We start from the raw sequence: 16,912 nt of genomic DNA, 5'->3' as shown, positions 1-16,912 counted from the left end.
TTTTCATGCCCAGTCGCCCTACAATCTCCTCACTTTCCACACCCTCCTCCCCCAACGTGGCGGGCTTGGTTAGCCTCTGACCAGCTGCAAGATCAGTTGGCCTTGGTGACCCTGGCCCAGGACATTCTTAACGCTTAATCCAATGCGTTAAATAAAGTTGTTTCCTCCTCCTCCACCACCACCTGTGGTTCTTTACCGTGCACTGACATCGCACAGCACACAGGGGCCTTTCTTTTCGCCCCCATTTAAAAGCAGCCGCCGAGGCCGGGATTCGATCCCGCACCCTTGAGAACAGTAGTCGAGCGCCGTAACCACTGTGCCATCCCAGCGGGGCATCTTTGTCACGGAAAATCCGGCGTCATAGGCATCACTGGCATCGCCAAAGAATGTTTATTTTGTTACCGAAAAGACCGCGAAGCATAAAAAAGAGCTGATATAATGGTCCATAGAAAGCGAGTACCTATGTGTTTAGCGGTTCCCGTAACATATAAGCAAAAACTGATTAAAAAATAAATAATTGCCGTTAATAAGGGGGTAGAAGGTCAAACTTATGTCGTTTTTTTTATGAGATGAACACGGCAAACATTGTCGTTTTTGATAATATTAGTTAGTCATTTGACCACGCTGGCTCGGACAGACGTGATTGAAGGAGGTCTACAAGAACTACATTGATGCGTCATCAATACTACATTAAGCCAAAGTAGATAATATCAGTGTAGCCAAGTTTAAAATTATTGTTTGAAGATGCCATTTTACTTTCTAACTTTGCGCACATTGGTTATTTTGTAACGCGCAAAACATGCGCTGAATGCTCTTTTTAATGGTTTACATTTGTCTTTGAGCTGCAATCATGCGCCAAAACGGCGCGGTTGCTTCGATTGATTTTGCAGGAGAGCAGGCATGATTAAGAGCAGCATTTGAGTGTCATTCATTTACAACGGCCCTTATAATAGCACCGCGCAGACCGTAGTTTTAACCTGCTCTACCACTCGATAAAGGAACACATAAATGGGGGATCACGGCGGACCGGAAGGGTAGTGAGAAATAACACTGTATTAAAATTACCATACAGAATGAGATTTCACCCGTTTTTAAAATATTTCAGTGTTTTCTAGTTTTAGGTCGTTGGACAGCTTCGGAACCTGCTTACGTTTCTAGGTAGCTAAGTGCAAAATTCAAACACCCGATATTTATTTACATAAACTGAGACGAGAAAAGGAGGAATACGACAGGTAGCCTAGAGAACTTGGTGTCCGCTTCAGTTAAAATTAGGATATCGCTTCGAAACACACTGTCAGTACAGCACTGGTACAAACGTCTGATGACAAGCTGCCAAAATATTTCAACTATGTGAGCTCTCAAAAACTGAAAACCTTGCTTGGTGTCATCAAAGCAGGACGCAATTTTGGAATGCCTGAACCGAATAGGGCGATTTGCGTCATGCCAACATAGCGTTTCAAGTGTCTTTTTCTTTTCTCCTTGCTTTACACGAAACACATACACCCCGTTCGGTAGAAAAGGCATCACCTTCGACCTCGCATAACCCAAAACTGAGAAGAAAAAAATTACAGCGGTGTTCCTAAGTCTCCTTGTGTACAGAATTGCAAAAATATTGATTGTTTTGTACTTGGTTTTGTTCGAAAGTATAAGTACCGTTGCTTGGTACCATTCATCAGTGGTGATTTCTACTGGCAGGAAACGAAGTAAATATTTAAGGACCAGGAGACTAAATTTTGGAAGTTATCCACCGAAGTTAAGAAGTCACCGATGAGTTGTCTATGCACAAATAGGATAGCCACAATGTTTGGCTAAATTTGGGTGAAGCAAAGATGGTCCCCGATCGAAAAATGGAGGCTGTGGCATCCAAATAATCTATCGTAAGGTAGTGAAGGCAGCTTGATTTGTCTGTGCAGGTTTTAAAGTATACCGCATGTAGGCTTCACAAATGAGTATTGCACGGACGCAGTGGTAAGAAAAATGTGTCGATGTTCGGCCTGCTTAGCGAGAGCGAACGGCGGGAAATATGCATGCGCATGGTACCATAGTAACAATCCTGTGGATTTATATTTGACCCCCCCTGTACGCGATTGGAACCATGGGATCGTCTGGGTTGTGTGGACTCGGCTGAAAATCCGCAGAGGCCCATTCGTCGGTACGGGCAGAGGGGTAGAACGTAGCAGGTCTCACCACAGTGGAAGAATAATGGGCGGTTGTGCGCCGTCCTCAGGCGTCGCTCTTCATGGGGCTTGGGGATTATTGGTAGGCTTGGCGGGCAGGAGCCAAGGGACGGCTCTCAGGAACATGACGGTAGCGGCGAGGGCTTGGAAAATCACGTAGGGGCGCAAGAGGATATAGTGAAGCAGCGTAGTTTATCGCTGTTGTTTCTTGTTCTCGAGTCGTCAGAGCTGTCGCTTGAGGAACACCCGGCGCCTACTGGACTTCTTCTCGGACGATGTCCGCCAGCGTCGTGACCTGGAGGTGCTAGAATGATGGTGGTAACAGGCGAAGTTCCTCTCGGACGATCTAACACAGCTAGCACAGCGATCTCATGAGCGCTGTGCTACCGGGTTTCCGTAGCGCAAGGGAGGGCCGCCTGCTACTGATCCTCTTTAGGACGTTTCATGATCTCCCTACCCCGTGCCGCTTGGGTTGCTATCCCAAATTGGGAAAGGTCGCCCTTCGCGTATCTGCTGGGGCGCGATTGGAGGGGGGGGGGGGGGACAGCGCGCTGCTACAGCACTATCGAGGGGCTTGACGCGCCATTGTGCCTGGCAATCGTGTCCCGACCTCTCCGACTACCAGGCCTCTAGTCAGTGCCTAGTGTCATGGGGGCCCTGAGGCTTGTAAAAGGGTGTCAGGCGCTTGCCAGTAACCGATCTACTCTAGTCGTCGACCGCTGTAGGAGCTGCGTGAGGTGCGGCTATGAGCTCGATCTTAAAAGGATGTAACGTCGCGATGAGACTAAGGCTATCAGGGGCGCCTTAGTCGAGTCCTCCGGAAATTTCGACCAATTAGGGTTCGTTAAAGTGCGCTTGCATCAAACAGAATATGGGCGCCTTGCTTTTTACGTCATCGAAAAGAGGGCCGCCGCGACTGGGATTCTACCCCGCATTGAAGAGCACAGCAGTCCAGTGGCGCCATATCCAATGCAACACCACGACGGGGACAAAGACCAGAATTCTTTCTGCAGATGTTGCGCTTAAAATGCTAGTACTATTCCATCAACCCCATTCATGGATCACTGCCTTGTCGTGGCGGAGGGGCTTGCGAAACTCGATGAAGTCGTGAGCTCTGCTGTGTAGGGCCACCCAAGATAGAGAGGTCACGGCAGAGGTTTCTGACAAAATGTGATTCACTGGAGAAGGTAATGGCAACCCACTCCAGTACTTCCGGCCAAGAAAACCCTATGGCCAGTCACAATACCATTAATGATATGGCGCCGGAAGATGAGCGCCCCAGGTTGGAAGGCGTCCCACATGTTACTGGGGATGAACAAAGGGCGATTCCTAGTAGCTCCAGGACGAATGAAGCGGCTGGGCTAAAGCCAAAAGGACTCTCAGTTCTGGGTGTGTCGGGAAGCGACCGGAAAGTCCGATGTTGCAAGGAGATATATCACATAGCAACATGGAATGTAAGATCTATGACGTAAGGTAAACTGGATGTCGTCAAGCGAGAAATGGACAGATTGAACATTGATATCTTGGGTATCAGCGAGCTCAAGTGGACCGTAATGGGAGAATTTAACTCCGGCGACCATTATGTCTTTTATTGTGGGCATGAATCCAAGAGAAGGAATGGGGTCGCTCTCATAGTAAACAGAAGAATGGGCAAAGCAGTGCTAGGGTACAACCCCAAAAACGACCGAATGATTTCACTTCGGATCAAAGGTCACCCTTTCAACATAACAGTTATCCAAGTCTATGCACCGACCACTACTGCTGAAGAAGTTGACGTTCAGAGATTTTATGCGGACCTACAATGTCTTTTAGACCCCACCCCATCATCAGATGTCGTTTTTCTCATAGGAGACTGGAATGCTAAGGTCGGGAGTGAAGAAATATCCGGAATTATAGGCAAGTTCGGTCTTGGCGAGCCAAATGAAGCTGGGCAGAGGCTAGTAGAGGTTTGTCAAGAAAACAACCTGGCCATAGCGAATACTCATTTTCAACAGCACAAGAGGCGCCTGTACACATGGACTTCACCGGACGGTCTGTACAGGAATCAGATCGATTATATTCTTTGCCGACAGAGATGGAGAAGCGCTATACAAGCAGTAAAAACAAAGCCTGGGGCCGATTGTGGCACCGATCATCAGCTTCTTGCTGCCAAAATTAAGCTTCGATTGAGAAAAACGCAGAAAACTGGAAGGCCTTTCGGGTATGATCTGTATCAAATTCCATTAGAATTTGCTGTGGAAGTGAGGAATCGATTTCAAGAATTAGATCTAGAAGACAGAGAGCCTGAAGTGATGTGGACTGATGTTCGTGATATAATACAAGAAGTTGCTACTAGTAGTTCCAAAGCAAAAGAAATGCAAGAAAGCAAACTGGTATCTGAAGGGGCTTTGCAAATAGCTGAGGAAAGGAGGATGGCAAAAGTTATGGAGGAAAGAGAAAGATACAAGGTTCTCAATGCGGATTTTCAGAAAATAGCAAGGAGAGATAAGAATGCCTTCCTGAACATACAGTGCCAAGCAGTTGAGGACAACAGCCAATTAAGAAACACAAGAGCTCTGTATAAGACAATCAAAGATATCAAAGGAAGCTTCTGTGCTAAGCTGGGCGTGATAAATGACAAACGAGGCAAGGACCTCACTGAAGCCTCAGAGATAAAGAAGAGGTGGCAGGAATACACAGAAGAACTGTACAAGTTGGACCCGAATGTGCAAACCCAAAATAAGACGGTTGTGATTACTGATCTCGAGCCGGGCATCCTGAAGCGTGAAGTTGAATGGGCCTTAGCCAGCCTTGCTAAGAACAAAGCTAGCGGAATTGATGGCATTCCAGCAGAGTTGCTTCAAAATCTCAACCATGACGATGTTAATATTCTGAATAAATTATGACAGAAGATTTGGACAACCCTGCAGTGGCCACAGGATTGGAGGAGGTCAGTTTACATCCCCATTCCAAAGAAAGGCAGTGCCAAAGATTGTTCCAACTACCGCATGATCTCGCTTATTTCGCATGCTAGGAAGGTGATGTTGAAAATCCTCCAAGGTAGGCTGCAGCAGTATGTGGATCGGGAGCTTCCGGACGTGCAAGCTGGGTTTCGCAAGGGCAGAGGAACTAGAGACCAAATTGCCAACCTTCGCTGGATCATGGAAAAAGCAAGACAGATCCAGAAACCTATCTACTTCTGCTTTATTGATTATGCGAAAGCGTTTGACTGCGTAGATCACAGCAGATTCTGGCAAGCTCTCCAAGAGATGGGAGTTCCAATTCCCCTCATATGTCTCCTCAGGAACCTGTATGAAGGGCAAGAGGCCACAGTCAGAACTGGGCATGGTCTTACTGATTGGTCTCCGATTGAGAAAGGAGTGAAGCAAGGCTGCATACTGTCGCCCTGCCTATTTAACCAATATGCAGAGTGCATCATGAGGAAGGCCGGTCTGGATGAGTCTTCGGCTGGAGTGAAGATTGCTGGAAAACGTATCAACAACCTTAGATATGCGGATGATACCACTATAATGGCAGAAAGTGAAGTGGAACTCAAGAGACTTCTGATGCGCGTACAAGAAGAGAGTGAGAAGTTTGGGCTTAAACTGAACATTAAAAACACAAAGATCATGACGTCTTGCCCTATCAAGTCCTGGAGCATCAATGGACAAGAAGTGGAAGCTGGGACAGATTTTCTCTTCTTGGGCTCCAAGATTACCTCGGAAGGAGACTGCAGCCATGAAATTAGGAGACGCCTGCTTTTGGGAAAGAGAGCAATGGTTAGCCTTGACCGCCTAGTAAAGAGCAGAGACATTAGTCTGCCAACCAAGATCCGTATAACTCGTGCTATGGTCTTTCCAGTTGTGATGCATAGATGCGAGAGTTTGACTGTGAAAAAGTCTGACCGCCGAAGAATTGACGAGTTTGAATTGTGGTGCTGGCGAAGACTCTTGAGAGTTCCTTGGACTGCCAGAAGATCAAATCAATCAATATTGTCGACCATAAATCCTGACTGGAGGGTCAGGAGGGTCAAATTCTAAATTTAAAGCTGAGCTACTTTGGTCATCTGATGATAAGAGAGACGCCGCTGGAGAAAGATTTGATTTTGGGAAAGGTTGAGGGTCGCCGGAGAAGGGGTAGGCAGCGAACGCGATGGTTAGATGGCATCCTAGAGGCACTGCAGATGAAGTTATGTGATGTTTGAAATATATTGAGAGACCGGAAAGATTGGCGTGACATGGTCCATAGGGTCACGAATAGTCGGACACGACTGAACGACTGAACTGAACTTAACTGATTCCATCCACGGTTTTCAGAAGGTAGCGGCAACGTATATAACGACCTTTCAACAGCCGCTGGTGTCATCAGAAGGCAACCTTAATTTTTCGGCACACATAAGTATTGATCTATAACTAAAGAAAGAGCCCCAACCAAGGACGACAAACAAAGATAAGAAAACAACCACGAGAGCTTGAGATGGGACTGTTTCTTTTCTTTTGCCGGTAGTCCTTGATTTGAGCTCTCACTTCGCAGCTCCTTATCTGGCTGATTTGCTAAGTTCTGCGCGCGGCTGCAGAAAAGCAGTTATGCGCTGTCATTATTAGAGAACATAATCATAGCCGTTTGCGGCCACTCTGATCAGAAGCAGATATTGAAGTTTTGTATAATGCAGTGAGTAAATCTACTATAGTCGAGCAGATTATAATCCTACAAATAGCTAGAAACAATATTAAAATATTTCGTGACATATATACCCACGAAAAGAGCAGCTGTAAACACGTAAACTGAAAATTTTCAGCGTAAACAAATACGCCTTATTGACCTACTGGCCATTAACACCTTTTCCCTTCTGAAAACATAGAAGTTGCTTTTTGTAAGAAAAATGAAAGATAGCCAGATTATTTATTTCGACTCCACTTTAAAAGAAAACTATGAAGAAGAGCATTTTAAGGCGCCTTGCAAAAAATACAGATTGAAAAATTAGAAAAACATCTGTTTTTCTCACATATGTGATGTCTCTGTTCCTAGGTCTTATTTAACGTTTCAGGGGACAAATTATCTTGGTAAAAGATGTGGATTCATAAACAAGTAGCCAGAATCATCTGAAGGCTGCATATTCAAATAAGCAAGCCTCTTTACCTCTGACATATACGTAAAGCACTGCGCTAATTTTCATAATTGACCTTTCAAACCATACGCAAAGCCGCTCAGAAACTACCGCTATTTTAAATAGTAGCCAGAAAGCATACAAGATTTGTACATCGGAGTAAAGCTTTTGGTTCGGATGTTGAGGGGTGACTGGATGGTGGAGCAAGCCAGTGAAGTTGGTGGAGCAACTTGGTGTACAACGGGAGAACTTTATACAAAAGAATAAGAGGTACAACAGTTATATTCACAAAGGAAAACTAGCCGTGGTCGGCCGCGCTACCGCTAAACAGAGCGACAAGGGACTCCGAGTCCCCGCAGTCGAGCTAGCGCCTCTTACCCCAGCTCCAAAGCAACCACTAGCTACTCCCGGCGCTCGCCAGCGCGAGCGTCCTAACGCAAGGAGTAGCTCCAGCAAAAGACACTCGGGGCCCGTCCCGCGCTCCAGAGGTGAGCCGAGAGCGCGCCCCTTTCCACACGTAAAAACATAAAAACACAGTAACTGTAGCTCTTCTCCGCGTATGTGGGCCACTCTTCGCAGCCTGTCCGACCGTTTCACTTACTGACAGTCGTGCACTAGCAAGCTACACGTTATGCAGCGGGACGAAAGCCAGACCCCTCTCGCGGGATTTATGGCCCCCGGCCGTTCTCACTCGGGCGACGGGACCGCGGGGGGCCGCGTTAATGAGGTCCGGCTCGAGGGAAGCGGAGGGTCTCTCCCGTCTCCCGTAACAAAGGGACACGTGCGGCGGGGGTCCGAACGAAGAGCCTGCGCTCTTGAACTAATGGTCTCCTTCTAGGAAGTAAGCGTTTGAAAACAGACCAGACACGCAGTTCGCACCACGGCACCCCGCCGAGACATTCCTTCCCAGCCAAGGATGTCAAAAATACAAACGGCAACGCGCTGGACCTTACACCTTCCCCCCAAGACTCGGTTGATCTATTGAAAGATAAGCCGAGACAAAACAACAAGAAAAAGGTTCGGCAAGTGGCGGTTGAGTCCTGAAGCTCACGCCAGCTATGGAAGCCGGTGAGCATGGCTGCGCCACCCTTCATCACATACATACACAAACACATGATGCGAAAAAAAAAATAAACACACACAGATGGTCCACAGGATTACTGAGTTCGGCCTTGGCGTGCACACTTCGAATCCAATGATTCCAGTTTGTTGCTTGCGCACCATTCCCTGGCCAACTGTCCCCAGCGGTCACTGCGGGATGTCAGCCGGTGGCCTGTTCCAACAAGCGTTGGGGGCTTCAGACAAGGCATCTGCGAGCAAGCTGCGCGCTTTGGGGCATACTACTCGTAAGGAATGAGAGGATGCTATCGGTGACAACGTGTACGGTGGCAGCAAACACCCACGTCTCAAATTTCTTTAACGCCCATATTATGGCGTAAACCCCCCTTTCGATTGCAGCCCATCGCATTAGAGCGAACTTGTGACTGGCGAAGGCTATGGGCGCCTCCGTGTCGTCGTCAGAAAGCTGCGCCAAACAGGCACCGGCAGCCACTGCCGACGCGTCCGTTAAAAGCAAATACGGCTTTCGCGGGTCTGGAGTGGTCACCAAAACAGCCCCGCATAGAGCTTTCTTTAAGGCGCTGAAGGCTTTGTCCGCATCATCTGGCCACGGTATCTTATTCGGTGAGCCTTTCCCCGTTAGGCGTGTCAGTGGCAGAGCGATATCTGTAAAATCGAGAACACCCCCCTGCGGAGTATACTCGACTTCACCAAATTCACTGTCATCCTGAAATATGACTCTGCCGATGTAGGGACATAACTTATTTGCATGCACTAGCATGCGGCGACCGTCACTCATTTGTACATAGTACGAGTGCTCGCGGTATCTCTTTTTCACTAACGCCGGCTCGAGCCACTTCGGGTACACTTTCCTTGGTCTCTTGTCATCAAAGACGAGAACTGCCTCACCTTCACGAAAGGTTTTCAACATCGCGTGCCTGTTGTAGTGAAACGCGCGCGCCTCTTGCTGTTTGCTGCTCCTTAGCTCCGCGATGTCGGCCGCGATCTCGAGCTGCGGTTTAAGGTTTTTCAAGCAGTCATAGGGGGCCTCCGATAGCTCCCCAGGTACCTCGATATCTCCTGTCCAGATCTGTTTGCGTGGGGGAGGCGCTATCGGTACCCTGTCGGTTTGCTGGCGGTCGGACCGAACTTTACAACTGTGGCAGCTGTCGCAGTGTTTGCGGATGTCCGCCTCCATGCCAGGCCAATAGAAACTTAACTTTAGGCGGGCTTTAGTCTTCCGAAAGCCAATGTGTCCGCCCCAGTAGGACTCATGTGCTAGGCTCAGTGCGGCCTCGCGTCGTGATTTTGGCAGTACTAACTGCTGCACCCCCTGACCTAACACCTGGTCTCTATGACACAAGACTCCCTCTACAATTGACATGCCAGCCTTCCCTTGCCTAGCATTCTGCCAGGCCTGACGCAAGGTCTCATCCTCGTGCTGCTCCTCCTGAAACCTCCGCGCCCCACTATGCTCAGCAATCACGTTGTCATTTTGTGATTCCTCCACCGCATTAATGACCACTGTCTGATCCGGCAGCATTTCATTCTCTGACACCAAGACGGGCTCCGCGCCAGCGTCCACCGGTACCACTGCCTGCGCGCGACTCTCGCTGCCAGTTTCGCCCAAGTCCTGCAGCTGTTCCCAGGCATCTGCGGAGATTAGGCAATCTGTATGCGTGAGCTTGTCGGTGAGCGCGCACTTCACCAGTGTCGAATATTCCCCGGTGTCACCCGTTAATAATAATGGGGGTATTATTAACGATGCGCCCTTAACGGTGCGCACACTCCCAGACACCCTTAGAGTGAGTGGGGGTAGCTGTTCCGGTCGCGAAGGAGATGCCCTCGACTTGCGTGGCAAGCTCAGCCGGAATCCAACTACCTAGTAGTGACAGAAGGGGGTGGCCGTTTGGTGCCCAGCTGTCGCCGGTTCAACCCAGAGTAAGGATCGGAGTCAGAAGTAACAAACAAAACACAATTTACACACAGCAAGAGACGATACAAAGGAACACACAAGATCACTTGAAATACAACAGGCGAGAGGTTCACAGAACACAGACGCTAAGCATGCAACTACAGAATGATTCAATAACACAGAGGCTTTCCAACAGATCAAACACGAGAGAGTTACATAAACAAACACCAAATTGTTCACCGGGCACTGTTGCAGTCCGACGCCTCAAGAGTCACGATGTGGCCGCCATACGAGACGAGCGCCGCTCCCTTGAAAGTCCGTGGGCTTGCCAGCAGCGGGTGATCCCCGGGAGTCCAGCCGAAGCACTGGCGAACACGTCGCAAACACTGACGAACTGTCTGACTGACTGACTGACTGACTGACTGACTCAACAAGCGGCGCGGTCGCTTTAAATAGGGCGCGCCGCGTCTGTTTGTTAACACGCGCCAAAGCTAGCGCGCACACACACATAGCTTCACTGGTTATAGCTCCCTCTTCTCCTCCCGTCGAGCCGCGCGTCTTCATTGGCTAGGTCCCATAGAAGATGCTCGATTTTTCTGGCGCATTCCAGGCCGATGAACCACCGTCTTCCCCGGGCAATGGGAAAGAGGGTCACGGCAACGCGTACAAAGCTACACGCTCTCCCGCGCGGGGAAGGGGTCTTTTCTCTACATGCTTTCCACGCGACGCCGCGCGGGCCTCGCGCCATGCCGGCTTGATAAAAATGGGCGCCGATTTCGTGACACTGCTCCTCCCTTAAAGAATATTGTCCCACAATATTCACAACAACCACGAACATCGCGCGCACATGCATGCGCTCACAAATATATGGGGCAAATGTCCACATCACACACATTGCACCAATTTCACAAACTGTAATAACCCCTTACAAAATTTACACATCGATGCCATGAAATTCACAAACATAGCACACACTGTCGTCATATACACATAGGAATCAACAACACACAGCTCTTCAAATGCGAAGCGCACAAACCTAAATTCTGAGCGTAATTACAGCCCGCGATCAGTGCGTGACACGCTTCTGTCCGCCAGGGATTCTGCCTTCGCTCTAGGCTCTCGCATTGGAGACTCTTCTATGTTCTCCGATCGGGCTACTGAAAATTCCCTGAGGCAGGACTTATCCTCTTGCAAATCACACAACCAATGTGTGCCGATAATTGCCCCTACAACCAGTAGCGCCGACGGATACACGGGAACCTGTGTCAATGCGCACAGACCGACAAAAAGAATCACTGCAATAGTGTTCTTTCCTGGGCACCGGTATTCCTTCCGCTGAAGGTGAAATATCCCAAGTAACGCCCCCATAAGTAGGACAAACACTTGGGCTACCTGCATCAACGACGGCCTAGGCATTGCTGACTTAATTTTCTGAGCCGTCCCTTTCTTTTCGGTTTCCTCCTGAGAGGCTTCCTTTTGTTTCTTCATGTCTCGAGGCTTTTCTTCCGGCTTCTCATGGCCTTGCTTTCCTCGCCTTGCCTTTTTCCGTTTAGATTCCTTGCAGCGCACAGGCGCGGGACTTTGATTAGGATCCTCGGGAAATGTCGCGCCCTTGATATTTCCCAACACCAAATCGTAGATAGGGCGTTCCATGCACAGGGCTGTCAGTTTTCCAGAATAGTATGGCGTCTGCACTTCCAATTTTGCCTCAGGTAGCCATTGTATTGAGCCGTCAATTAGCCTCACAGGGCATTTCTCTCCAGTCAGATCATTCTCCTGAATCAAACTGCGTCTAACGATTACGGCACTACTACCTGTATCTCGTAGCACAGAAACTGATTTTCTTCCTATCTTTCCCCTCAAAACCGGCATACGATTCACCGCAGCTCCAGGTTGCGCGTGTACTACAGCGTTCACCACCCGGATTTTCTTGTCCTTCCTGTTAACCCCTCTCTCTGCTTCCTCCTCCTCTAGGTCGTGCACCACGCGGACCTTCCTGCCATTCTTAAGCTCAACAAAGCCATCGGCATCTTCTTCCTCCAGGCGATATTCCGACTCTGACGGAGTCCTCGCGCATGCCGCCTGCGGTGCTGCCTTGTCAGCGTCGGGACACGACATTGCCTTGTGGCCCTTCTGTCCGCATTTCCAACACGAGGATGGATTGTTGGTTGCGAGTTTGCGGCAGTTAGGTGCATAATGGCCTAGTTGTCCGCAGAGATAGCACCTCGGGGGTGACTTTGCGATAGGTTGTGTCTGTCGGAATTCGGGCTTTCGAGGGGTTTCCAAATTTACAATTTTGCTCAAATTTTCGCCTCCCTGGGCTTCCAAATACTGGTCTGCGAGCTCCATCATTTCATCCAATCTATGTGCCTTTCTTTCTTTTAAATAAAGCGACAAACCAGGGTGACAGCTACCCAGAAATTGTTCCTTAATTAGGAGTTCGCGAAGTGCGCCATACTCTAGTTTAATTTTTGAGAGTTCAGTCCAGCGGTCGAAATAATGACTCAGTCGCGCAACATACTGTGTTGCCGTTTCACCGTCCATAGGTTTTCCAGTCCTGAACTTCTCACGAAACCCATCCGTCGTAAATCTAAACCTTTTAAGTAATGAAGCTTTCACTTTGCTATAGCTGCCTGCATCCTCAGGAGGGAGTCTTCCAAACACACTTGATGCTTCGCCACTAAGGCAAGTGCTCAAGATGGTAGCACATTCACTGTCTGTCCAATTTGCATTTACGGCGATCCTTTCGAAACGCAAGAGGAACGCGTCGAGATCGTCTCTTCTCTCGTCGTACTTCGGGATCAATTTGCTTGCGTCTATCCGCAAGCTGCTATGTCCTTCACTGGCGCTATGCACTTCAGCTAAACCGCTGTTGTTCCCTGAGTTTTGGAGCTGAAGTTTCATAGTAAGTAATTCCTTTTCTCGCTGAAATTCCTCTTCACGCTCCTTTCGAGCCTTCTCTCTTTCTTCCTCGGCTTCTTTTCGAGCCCTCTCGTTCCTCCTCGGCTTCCTTTCGAGCCCTCTCTCGTTCTTTTTCTGCTCTCTCTCTTTCTTCCTCGGCTTCCTTTCGAGCCCTCTCTCGTTCCTTTTCTTCTCTCTCTCTTTCTTCTTTTTCTCTCTGGCTAACCCATTTGCGCAGTTCGGCACCGGACAACCCCAGCTGGGTGCCAGCCTCAATCAACTCTTTCAGATTCATATCTGAAGCGCGAACTGTTTGGGTGTAGCTTTAAGTTTGCTTAGCGAACCTCGCCTAAACGCTTCCGCACGGCACAACCTCTCGCTATCGCTCTGCTGCTACACAGTTTACGAGCTCTTCGTAAGCTCTTCTAACTCTTTCTCCGTCCTCTGAGCCTGAGTGCACCAAACGTCCTGTCGCGGACGCCAGAATAATTGTCACCCGTTAATAATTATGGGGGTATTATTAACGATGCGCCCTTAACGGTGCGCACACTCCCAGACACCCTTAGAGTGAGTGGGGGTAGCTTTTCCGGTCGCGAAGGAGATGCCCTCGACTTGCGTGGCAAGCTCAGCCGGAATCCAACTACCTAGTAGTGACAGAAGGGGGTGGCCGTTTGGTGCCCAGCTGTCGCCGGTTCAACCCAGAGTAAGGATCGGAGTCAGAAGTAACAAACAAAACACAATTTACACACAGCAAGAGACGATACAAAGGAACACACAAGATCACTTGAAATACAACAGGCGAGAGGTTCACAGAGCACAGACGCTAAGCATGCAACTACAGAATGATTCAATAACACAGAGGCTTTCCACAGATCAAACACGAGAGAGTTACATAAACAAACACCAAATTGTTCACCGGGCACTGTTGCAGTCCGACGCCTCAAGAGTCACGATGTGGCCGCATACGAGACGAGCGCCGCTCCCTTGAAAGTCCGTGGGCTTGCCAGCAGCGGGTGATCCCCGGGAGTCCAGCCGAAGCACTGGCGAACACGTCGCAAACACTGACGAACTGTCTGACTGACTGACTGACTGACTGACTGACTGACTGACTGACTGACTGACTGACTGACTGACTGACTGACTGACTGACCGACTGACTGACTGACTGACTGACTGACTGACTCAACAAGCGGCGCGGTCGCTTTAAATAGGGCGCGCCGCGTCTGTTTGTTAACACGCGCCAAAGCTAGCGCGCACACACACATAGCTCCACTGGTTATAGCTCCCTCTTCTCCTCCCGTCGAGCCGCGCGTCGTCATTGGCTAGGTCCCATAGAAGATGCTCGATTTTTCTGGCGCATTCCAGGCCGATGAACCACCGTCTTCCCCGGGCAATGGGAAAGAGGGTCACGGCAACGCGTACAAAGCTACGCGCTCTCCCGCGCGGGGAAGGGGGCTTTTCTCTACATGCTTTCCACGCGACGCCGCGCGGGCCTCGCGCCATGCCGGCTTGATAAAAATGGGCGCCGATTTCGTGACACCCGGCTTCGATTAACGAATTACCACGATACAAACTCAACGGGACGATGGCCAGCTTCGCCTCTACTCTCTCTCCGAAAGCAGAAATGAGATCGATTGTCCCCTGTGCGGTTACAAACTCCTCAGGCACCACGCTCTCACGCAAGACAGTAATGTCAGCGCCAGTGTCTACCATGGCGCTGATAACAGCTTCCCGACAGCTGAGTTTAATGTCCCTGAGCGCAGGACGCGTGGTTTGCTCATCGTGGGTCGACACGCGTGCCGTTAACTTATCCTCGCGTGGCGGATCATCTCGCTTGTCAGCTTGGTTCTCACCACTGTATGGACAATTCGCAACAAAATGTTTCCAGCTCCCGCATCGGAAACAGCCACTCGATCGCGATGGCCTTTTCCTTTCTCCTCCTGTCCTGCCTCCAGTTCTGTCTGCTCGCTCCGACCTTGAATTCTGCAAAGGTGCGGCATCGGTTCTGGCCCTTGGACGCGTGTCAGGGGATTTAAAGCTGTCGTCTTTCCTCTAAGCGCTGCCCTTTCCAGCGGCTTCCTCATATGTTTGTAGCAGCGCGGCTATCTCGTCCGCATTCAGCCACTTCTCTCCTTCGCGCAGCTTTACATATTTGTTGGCTTCCTCTGACAGCCCCGCCTTGAGCTGATCGGCTACCAATAGCCTTACAAGTTCATCGAATGATGACACGCATCGAGACTTTAAATAAAAATTTAGATAACTCTGGAGGCGGGTGACAAATGCCTTCCAGGTTTCTTCGCGGCGCTTGGTGGCCCCAGAAAACCGCCTTTTGCACTCTGTGGCTGAAAGTTTTAGCTCCTCTAGGACCACCGCCTTCAGCCTGTCATAGTCCCGGTGCTGCTCGGCGGTGAACCGAGTTGACAAGTAGGTCACTCGCTCGGCCAGCATCGGTACACGAGCTGCGCCCAGTGTTCCTTCGGAACGCTGTAAGCCTCGAGCGAGCATTCCACCGACTCAAACCAGACCGGCACTTCACCATCTGCTGGTAATTCGGGGAACGCGCCGGCGAGTAGCTTAGCGTACTGCCTCAGACGATCGTCCTCCGAAGGCGCCGCACTTTGCCCTTTAGCCAACATGAGTTGCATCTGGAGCTCTAAAGCCCTTATCTTCTTTTCATACAACTCTAGCTCCTTTTCAACGTTTCGGCCACACTGAGGTCTCGGCGCCTCAGTGCTGCCCTTGTCGCCACCGTCCCCCTCGTCACCGTCACTATCCATTGTCAGTGCCTTGTCGGGGTTATGATGCCTAAATCTGGTCAGCATTAACTACACCAGCCACATCAAACAGTGAACGCCAAGAAAAACAAAGGGACCAGGGAACTCACTCTGTGCTGCCCGCCGGGTCCTCTTTTCGGACTGGATTGGCGTTGATCGTCAGAGTGACGCCGCTTGAAGTCGTCCGCTGTTGTCGCTACTCGAGGGCTCCGCTCGCGTCCGTCGACGGCCGCATCCACTTGCGCTTGCTAGCTTCTGTGTCACTCGTATCGCTGCTCGTTGACGTCCTCGTCTTCGGCGCCTTGACGCCCGATGCCTGACGCACCCTCTTGTACCTGCTCGTTGTTTTCGGCGTATCGACGCCCGATGCTTCACGCACCTTGTCTCTCGGTTGAGCTGCAGCACACCAATCCTGTCGCGACTGCGCCAGTAAAGTTTTTGGTTCGGATGTTGAGGGGTGACTGGATGGTGGAGCAAGCCAGTAAAGTTGGTGGAGCAACTTGGTATACAACCAGAGAACGTTATACAAAAGAATAAGAGGTACAACAGTTATATTCACAAAGGAAAACTAGCCGTGGTCGGCTGCGCTACCGCTAAACAGAGCGACAAGGGACTCCGAGTCCCCGAAGTCGAGCTGGCGCCCCTTACCCCAGCTCCAAAGCAACCACTAGCTACTCCCGGCGCTCGCCAGCGCGAGCGTCCTAACGCAAGGAGTAGCTCCAGCAAAAGACACTCGGGGCCCGTCCCGCGCTCCAGAGGTGAGCCGAGAGCGCGCCCCTTTCCACACGTAAAAACATAAAAACACAGTAACTGTAGCTCTTCTCCGCGTATGTGGGCCACTCATCGCAGCCTGTCCGACCGTTTCGCTTACTGACAGTCGTGCACTAGCAAGCTACACGTTATGCAGCGGGACGAAAGCTAGACCCCTCTCGCGGGATTTATGGCCCCCGGCCGTTCTCACTGGGGCGACGGGACCGCGGGGGGCCGCGTTAATCAGGTC

The 16,912-nt window shown here is 50.1% G+C and overlaps 1 pseudogene; it reads right to left on the bottom strand.

Moving 5' to 3' along the window:
* Positions 1 to 8,511: 8,511 nt before the first annotated feature.
* On the bottom strand, positions 8,512 to 15,915 carry LOC146180518 (uncharacterized; annotated as a pseudogene).
* Positions 15,916 to 16,912: the final 997 nt, after the last annotated feature.

Source organism: Amblyomma maculatum, chromosome 8 (genome assembly GCF_055883805.1).
Source record: "Amblyomma maculatum isolate TAMU_Amacu chromosome 8, ASM5588380v1, whole genome shotgun sequence".
NCBI classification, from domain to species: Eukaryota; Metazoa; Arthropoda; class Arachnida; order Ixodida; family Ixodidae; genus Amblyomma; species Amblyomma maculatum.
The sequence above is the reverse complement of the archived record's forward strand: the minus strand, read 5'-3'. Positions and strand labels throughout refer to the sequence as shown.